The 8,763-nt window shown below is 35.2% G+C and overlaps 1 pseudogene; it reads right to left on the bottom strand.

Annotated features, from left to right (window-relative positions):
- Nucleotides 1-4,542: 4,542 nt before the first annotated feature.
- On the bottom strand, nt 4,543-4,605 carry LOC123284883 (U6 spliceosomal RNA; annotated as a pseudogene).
- Between the last annotated feature and the right edge of the window lie 4,158 nt (nt 4,606-8,763).

The raw sequence follows: 8,763 nt of genomic DNA, 5'->3' as shown, positions 1-8,763 counted from the left end.
ATTTAGGGAAAATTATCCATTGATGTGCATGAAATCTCCCACTGAGTAAAACTGAGTTAAACTGATATTTCTCCCTGGAATTTCTGCATTCTATATCTTGATTCATTACTTAAAAATTAAAATATAATTTGCACTAGAGAAAATATTAAGAAACACTTTTGAGGGAGATACTAAGGTTGAGAATACAATCATTTTTGCTAGATACATAGTAATTTAAATATAACGGTTTAATGTCCTAATAAATATGTATGTATGTTTGTTTCTTTAGTGTTTGGGAAATACCTTTGTATAAGAAATTCCTGCTGTCTAAGGAGCAACAGGTTTGTAAGAACATCAGGGCTTCCAAACATAGGGTAAAACCTATATAACCTGATTCTTAATTTTACGTTCTTTAAGTATCTGTCTTAAGAGCATTCCAATAAGTATTTCGTCAGATATCAGAAAATTGACGAGATGAAGAAGTGAAGGTCATTCAAAAGTCTGAAAAGGAAAGGAAGGCTGGGGTTGTAGCAGTGGTGGTCAGCGGGGGCAGGCTTGTGCAATGGGTGATTAAGTGGATACTAGCAATTGCTACCCTAAATCCTTGTCCTTTTCCTCTGCAAGAGACTCTGCTATTTATTTGTGCCACTTTCCATAATGAAAATCAGTATGATAAATCTTTATCATCAGTGAAGTTGTCAGTAAATTTTATGATTATTAAAATGCTAGTGAGGATTTTACCAGATAGAAACTGTAGATTCAGAAAAGCCGCTACTCATCTTAATGAAATTTATTTCCAAAACCTTCTCCCTACCCCCATTACCTAACATCAGTAGAATATCGATTTGTGTATTAGATATTCAATAAATGATAATTAATCCAAAAAATGAAATTTATTAACTGTACTAATTTTATGTGTTCATTGTGTAGAAAAAGACTCCATTTGTATTGCTTAAATCAATAATGATTAATAAGTGAGAAGTGTTAGTCTGGAAAATGGGAAGGAACTATTTTAGCCAAAGGACCACTCAAGGCACACTGTGTTGGTGACCCATGGTTTGGACACTCCGCCATTCCAAAGAAGATTAAGTAGCAAGTATTCATGAATGGATAGAATAGGTGCATAACATTTACTGATTCTTCAAAGAAGCTCTTCAGAGAGAATGAAAATTATATAGGTCAGAAACTCAATCTATGTAAAGAAAATAAGAGAATTAAAGAGATAGTGTGTGAAAATAAAACCATTTATTTTTCTTCTCCTTAACTGATCTAACAGATAACTGTTTGTTCAAAATAATAACAGCAGGGGCTGGCTGGGTGGCACAGCAGTTAAGTTCACACATTCCACTTCGGTGGCCTGGGGTTCACCGGTTTGGATCCCGGGTGCAGACCTACATACCACTTGTCAAGCCATGCTGTGGCAGGTGTCCCACATATAAAGTAGAGGAAGATGGGCAGGGATGTTAGCTCAGGGCCAACATTCCTCAGCAAAAAATGGAGGATTGGCAGCAGATATTAGCTCAGGGCTAATCTTCCTCAAAAAAAAAAAAGGAGAAAAAGAAAAAAAACCCAAAATAATAACACCAGCAATGTATTGTTATTGTATTTTACGGATGAGATGGAGGAATTGGGAATATTTTGTTATAAATTATTTGTCCTACCTTTGAAGCAGTATAGTGCTATTTGTAAGTGGACTTGGGTTAGTTGCAACTGTACAGTACAGACTCAATGGTGATCACTAAAAATTAACAATAAAAGAATATAATTCATGTGTTAAAGAACAGAGAAAAACCTCTCACTCTCTCTCTTACAATCCCAAGTAACTGAGTGTTGTCAAACACCAAGTGAATATCGAAGAAGACCCTGAGCCTTAGATGAAAACTCAACCTGGCCAACACCCTAACTAGCTTTTTGATAACCAAACAGAGTTCCCAATTAAATTGTGCTACACTTGTGCCCTAAAGGATTTGTGAGATAACAAACGTCTGTTGTTTTAAGCTGTGAAATTTGTCGTAATTTGTTACAGAAAATGAATACAGCTTCATTCAAGTTTGGGGCTGTTGTGAATAAAGCTATAATTAACATTATTGGCTGTTAGTGGACTTATGAGCATTTCTGTTGGGTAAATACGCTGAGATGGAATTACTGGGTCACAGAGATTGATAATATTTACCTTTAGCAGTTATGGCTAAATATTTTTCTGAAGTAATTGTATCAATTGACACTCCCATGAACAATGAATGAGAGATTCAGATTTTTTTCTCAGACTTGTCAGCACTTGGTATTGGCAGGCCTGTTCATTTTAGCCATTCTAGTGGATACGCACTGGTATATTATTGTGGTTTTAATTTGTATTTATAGTAAGATTATGGAATTATATAGGTAACCCAATGTTTCTACATAAGGTTGATATATAACATTAGAAAGGACAATCTCTGCATGTCACAAAGTTGTTTTCATACTTTTCCTTTTTATTTTAAGATCATATTATACTGAAAATGATGGGAAGAGCAAAATCCCACATCCATATGAACATTTTAAAGAAGGGAAATGTAGAAGGAAAAAACGATGAGTAATAACTTCAAAAAAATACTGAACTAATAAAGTTTATAAAACAGCTCACAACAGCATCACAAAAGTTTTGTAATACACTAAAGAGCCTTTAGGATACTGCTTTAATCATGTACATTGAAATTAAGATGTCATTATGCATAAGTGACTAGAACAAAACCTTATTAAACCATTATGCAAACTGGCATAATACTAAATGCTGTAGTTGTAACTTGTACAATACGTATTATTGCTTATCTTATTTTACTGCTATAGGCTTTGGAGATATCAAGATAAAGAGGAATTAAAAATCCTCCTGCAATAAGCAAGTTTTCTCTTTCTGAAAACGCAGCTTAGCAACTGACCACACCCTGTTTTCAAAAAGAAAAACAGAGATACCAACAAACAGAAAAATGGCAAAATATTTCGACATAAAATATACAAAAGGGAAAATATAAATGTCCAATAAAAAATTTTAATAGATGATGAATCTCAGTAGTAATTGTGGGGGATAGAGCTGTACTGTGTTTCTTTTTATCCATTGTATTGGTGTCATTTATTTATTTACTCGCTTGGTTTTTTTGCTGGATAATTTATATAAAAAGGTACTTTTATATATGTTCAGAGCCTATTAACCCAAAATAATTCCACTTTCACACATTTAGGCTGGGGAAACACTCACAACATAGGTGCAAGAAAACATATGCAAAGCCTCGCATGCATCTCTTTATTAATTAAAACACAAATTTGAAAAAAATACATTATCAAATAAAGGAAGAATAATTTGCTCCATTATGCGAGAGGCAGACCTACTCATTTCACACATATCTCCATGCTTTGTAACATGTTACTCGACTTTCACAGCTAATGGGCTCCAGATCCTCTGCTTGGGATAGTCAGTGGACCGTTAGGTGAGCTGGTGCAATTATGCTGACAGGCCTAAATTCTATCAGAGTCTTTCACAAGGATGTACAAAGTTAGATGCCCAGAGAGATGAGCTACCAATCATTAACTGCAGATAGTAGAAGCAGAGACAAAGAAAAACCAAGTCATTATAACAGACTGTTTATCATAATAATGGGTGTAGCTTACACTTACGTGTGCCTAGTATGTGGCTGGCACTGCTCTAAGTGCTCTGTGTATGTGTGTGATCATTTACTTCTCTCAAGAATCATAAAAAGGAGGTCCCATTTTTACTTCTATCAACATTATTGATGAGAAATCTGAAGTCATATAACTTGCTCACATTCAAGAGGAGAATCAAGCTGACTGAATCTGGCAGCCGTGCTCTCAACCACTCTGCTTGTCTGCCTGCTAGGTTGCCTATTCATCCATTAGATCTATTGTGGTGTCCTGAATGGTGTTGTAAATGGATAGTGGGAGCTTACGTTTGTCCCTTAGTTCCCTGTGTATTCTTCAAACAACCTGCAAACAAAAGGCGGAGATTCTCAAACATGAGTAATATATGAACTCCATTTTAGGTTAAAAATAAATAAAAGGACAAAGAAATCCCTCAAGATCAATGAGTACTTTTGAATAATTTGTATTGATTGTTTCAAAATTATGTAAATGAAAAATACAATTCACAAGCTCCTTAGGCTTATAGAACATATAGAACTTTGTTTTTAAGGATGCAGGATATCTTTTAATTTTTCAATTTGATGGGTTAAAAAAATGATATTTCAGTAGTGCTTTAATTTGCATTAAACCAATTTACTTGCATAAAACCAATTTTCAGATGTCTACTAGCCATCCATAATTTTCATTCTGTAGAATGTCTGTTCATGTTCTTTTTTTAATTTTTAATTTTTTTAATTAATTGCAGTAACATTGGATTATAACATTATACAGCTTTCAGATGTACACTGTAATATATTTTGAATTCTGTGTAGATTACATCATGTTCCCCACCCAGAAACTAATTATAGTCCATCACCTCACATGTGAACCTAATCACCCCTTTTGCCCTCTCCCCTCACCCCACCTTCCCCTATGGTAACCACCAATCCAATCAAAAATATGGAACGCTTCACAAATTTGCATGTCATCCTTGCACAGGGGCCGTGCTAATCTGCTAAAGCGAGCACGAACATACAGGATATTTGAAAGCAAAATAGATTAAATACAAACTGAGAAAGACTGATTGCATTAATTGTCCCAGATTTTTAATCCTACTCTGATCTACACTCTTTGCCACGTGACTTTTTAGTTCCTCTCAAAGAAGAGAAATCTGGCTTTGCAACTTGTTCTGGCCATAGAAAATGGCAAAGTGACAGTGTGACAGTTCTGAATATAGGCCTCAGATGACTCATATACTTCCACTTGCCTTTTGAAAAGAACATGTTCTAACCTGCTGGATGGATACAGAGAAACATGGAGCCGAACGAAGTTGCTCCAGCCAAAAGATAGTTGACCTACAAATGTTAGAGCTCCTAACAGCCAGTAGCCAACTCTCAAATGAGCATCAGCCTACCTCAAATCAGAAGTAACTCTCAGCTAAAATGCAGATCTGTAGAATCATGATCTCTACAGATGTTTATTGCTTTATCCCACCTTTTTTGGGATGGTTAAATTTGTAGCATTATCATGAAAATGTATAACTGATACAAAAATTGACACCTAGATTTGGAGTGCTGCCATATAAATAAAACCTAAATTATTTAGCTTCAGGGACTGGGTGGTGAATGAGCAGAGGCTGGGAAAATGAAGAAACTGGGGAGGCCAAAAACTGGCAAACTGTGTTACGCACCAGTGAAACAATTGATAATTTACGCTGGGAATAACTTGGAAGATAAAAACTTGAGCTAATGAATATAACTTGTAATGATGAGCTAATGAATATAACTTGTAATGACGAGACTAAATCATCAATGTTAGATTTCAGAGAAAGAGTTAGACTTAGGCCTGTCTCCATATTTATCTGTTTTTGGATTTTCATTCCAACAACACTAATATAAATAACAATAGTGTAGCTAAATATACAAGAAACGCATTAATAATTTTAACAATTTGGTAAGATAATCAGACCCCCATCTTTAAAAAAGGTACCAGTGTAGAATGTGAAAATGACAATTTTAATGAGGTTTCATTAGGTAATCCTATAATATTCTCATTGTCTATTTGACAATTTACCATTCTAGTGTTGTTCATATCAAATGGCTACTCATTCTAACTGTTGCTGGATTCTGAAAAAGAACTAACATCTTTTCATTGCACATTTATTATTGATCAGTTGTGCAGTATTGATTGTTGTAAGTAATTACAAAGATAGGATCATTTTAGACTAGTGATATTGAACTCACGTCTTTGGAACAGATCCTTCTGTATCTGACAGGCTTAAGTAGAATGTGCCATTTGATGACTTACGAGTCATACCATTCTTGTCCATTCAATCTACAAAACCTTTTATACTGCAACCTTGCTATCATTTGATTGTCAATTTGCTGGAACACAATCATTTACCAAAACAAATTCAGATGTTTACATCATCATCATTATTCTGTGACAGACTGACTAATTGGCAATAATAATTAATCCCCTACCATGTCCTGTGCTTTAGAAATTCTCAGACACTCCCACAGAGGCTGAATGCATATCCACGACCCTTGGCCATCTAACCAGCTTTGAACAAAGGGATGTTAGCAAAGATGATATAAGCAAATTCTTAAAAGAGCCTTTTAACATTGCACTTGTCCTGTTATGCTTCTGCATTGCATTAATCAACAGATGCCCTTTCACCTTGGGACCCAGAATGAACACAGGTGGAACAAAGCTGCTTTAGCTGACCCTCAGACATGTGAGAAATACATGCTTAATTCTGAATGCCACTGAATTATTATGGCATTATTCTTTATTATACACCAATAGCTTATTAACGTAGTTGTAAGCCAGACAATACAAAATATATTTAAATTAATTGTTGTAGCTTGTCATGAAAATGAAAAGCCTGAATTTAAAAATTATTAGAGTGCAGAGACTCCTCCGAGCCTAGGTTTGGAGATTCATTTTTTTAGAAACTTATTTTAGTGAGTCATATTGGCTTACAACATTTTGTAAATATCAGGTATACATGACTATATTTCAGTTTCCGTATAGACTGCATCGTGTTCACCACCAATAGTCTCATTTTTATCCTTCACCATACATATGTGCCCATTTACTCTTTCTACCCTCTCCCTGACCCTGTTCCCCTCTGGTAACCACTAATATGTTCTCTTTATCGATGTGTTTGTTTGTTTATCTTCCACATATGAGTGAAATCATATGGTATTTGTCTTTCTCCGTGTGACTTATTTCACTTAGCATAGTACCCTCAGGGTCCACCCATGTTATTGCAAATGCACGATTTTTTCTTTATTATGGCTGAGTAGTATTCCATTATATATATATATGTATATATATACATATACATATACATATATATATATGTGTCTCATACCTTCTTTATCCATTCCTCTGTTGATGGGCACTTGGGTTGCTTCCATGTCTTGGCTATTTTGAATAATGCTGCGAGGAACATAGGGGTGCATGTATCCTTTTGAATTACTGATTTCTTGTTCTTTGGATAAATACCCAGTAGTAGAATAGCTGGATCACTTGTATTTCTATTTTCAATTTTTTGAGGGATCTCCATACTGTTTGCCATAGTGGCTGCACAAGTTTGCATTTCCACCAGCGGTGTACGATGGTTCCCTTTTCTCCTTATCCTCTCCAATACTTGTTATTTCTTGTCATGTTATTTATAGCCATTCTGACAGGTGTGAAGTGGTATCTAATTGTAGTTTTGATTCGCATTTTCCTAATAATTAGTGATGTTAAACATCTTTTCATGTGCCTCTTGGCCACCTGTATATCTTTTTAGAGAAATGTCCATTCAGATCCTCTGCCCATTTATTGATCAGGTTGTTCATTTTTTGCTTGTTGAGTTGTATGACTTCTTAATATATTTTGGAAATTAACCCCTTGTCAGACACATGGAAAGCAAATATTTTCTACCAGTTGGTGGATCTTCTTTTCATTTTGCTGATGGTTTCCTTTGCTGCGCAGAAGCTTTTTAGTCTGAAGTAGTCCCATTTGTTTATTTTTCTCTTTTGTTTCTCTTGCATGAGTAGACATAGTATTTGAAACGATACTGCTAAGACTGGCGTCAACGACTATACTGCCTATATTTTCTTCCAAGTATTTTATGATTTCAGGTTTTACATTCAAGTCTTTAATCCATTTTGAGTTAATGTTTGTGTATGGCATAAGATAATGGCCTACTTTCATCCTTTTGCATATGGCTGTCCAGTTTTCCCAAAACCATTTATTTGAAGAGACTTTCCTTCTCCATTGTATGTTCTTGACTCCTTTGTCAAAGATGAGCTGTCCATAGATGTGTGGTTTTATTTCTGGGCTTTCAATTCTGTTCCATTGATCTGTATGTCTGCTTTTGTGCCAGTACCATGCTGTTTTGATTACTATTGCTTTGCAGTATATTTTGAAGTCAGGGACTGTGATGGCTCCAGCTTTGTTCTTTTTTCTCAGCATCACTTTGGCTATTCAGGATCTTTTGTTCCATACATTAAGTTTTGGATTCCTTGTTCTATTTCTGTGAGGAATGTCATTGGGATTCTGATTGGGATGCATTGAATCTGTACATTGCTTTAGGTGTATGGACATTTTTAACTATGTTTATTCTTTCAATCCATGAGAATGGAATAACTTTCCTTTTCTTTATGTCTTCTTCAATTTCTTTCAATAATGTCTTACAGTTTTCAATGTATAGGTCTTTCACCTCTTTGGTTAAATTTCCTCCTGGGTATTTTATTCTTTTTGTTGTGATTCTAAATAGAGATTCTTGATGGTGGTGAGAGAGTAGCAATTTACAAACATCAGGATGAGCCTTCCAGACTCAAGTTCACCTGAGCATATTTTTGGATTTTACACCTTGAAAGAGCTTATAAAACTTAGTGTTAGTGTTGGGGAAAGAGTCTTCTTCCAAGTGGATGGGTGGATGGATGGATGGATGGACGGACAGTTGGTGGATGGTACTAATCAAGTGGTGTGGCTATTTTTTTGTCTTAGCCAGAGGACAATTTGAAGATAAAAAATCCACTACAATGTGTACAGAGGGCATGAAGTCAATACACTGATAAAAAATACATTCAAACTCTACATCCATGCATGTTTTATTTAGGTCCCCCAAGAAGCTTTTCACAAGTTATTCTCTTGCCCTGGAATTCAGTTTATCAA

Source organism: Equus asinus, chromosome 3, assembly GCF_041296235.1.
Source record: "Equus asinus isolate D_3611 breed Donkey chromosome 3, EquAss-T2T_v2, whole genome shotgun sequence".
In the NCBI taxonomy this organism is placed as follows: Eukaryota; Metazoa; Chordata; class Mammalia; order Perissodactyla; family Equidae; genus Equus; species Equus asinus.
Note: the sequence above shows the minus strand (reverse complement) of the source record. Positions and strands in the feature narration are given on the sequence as shown.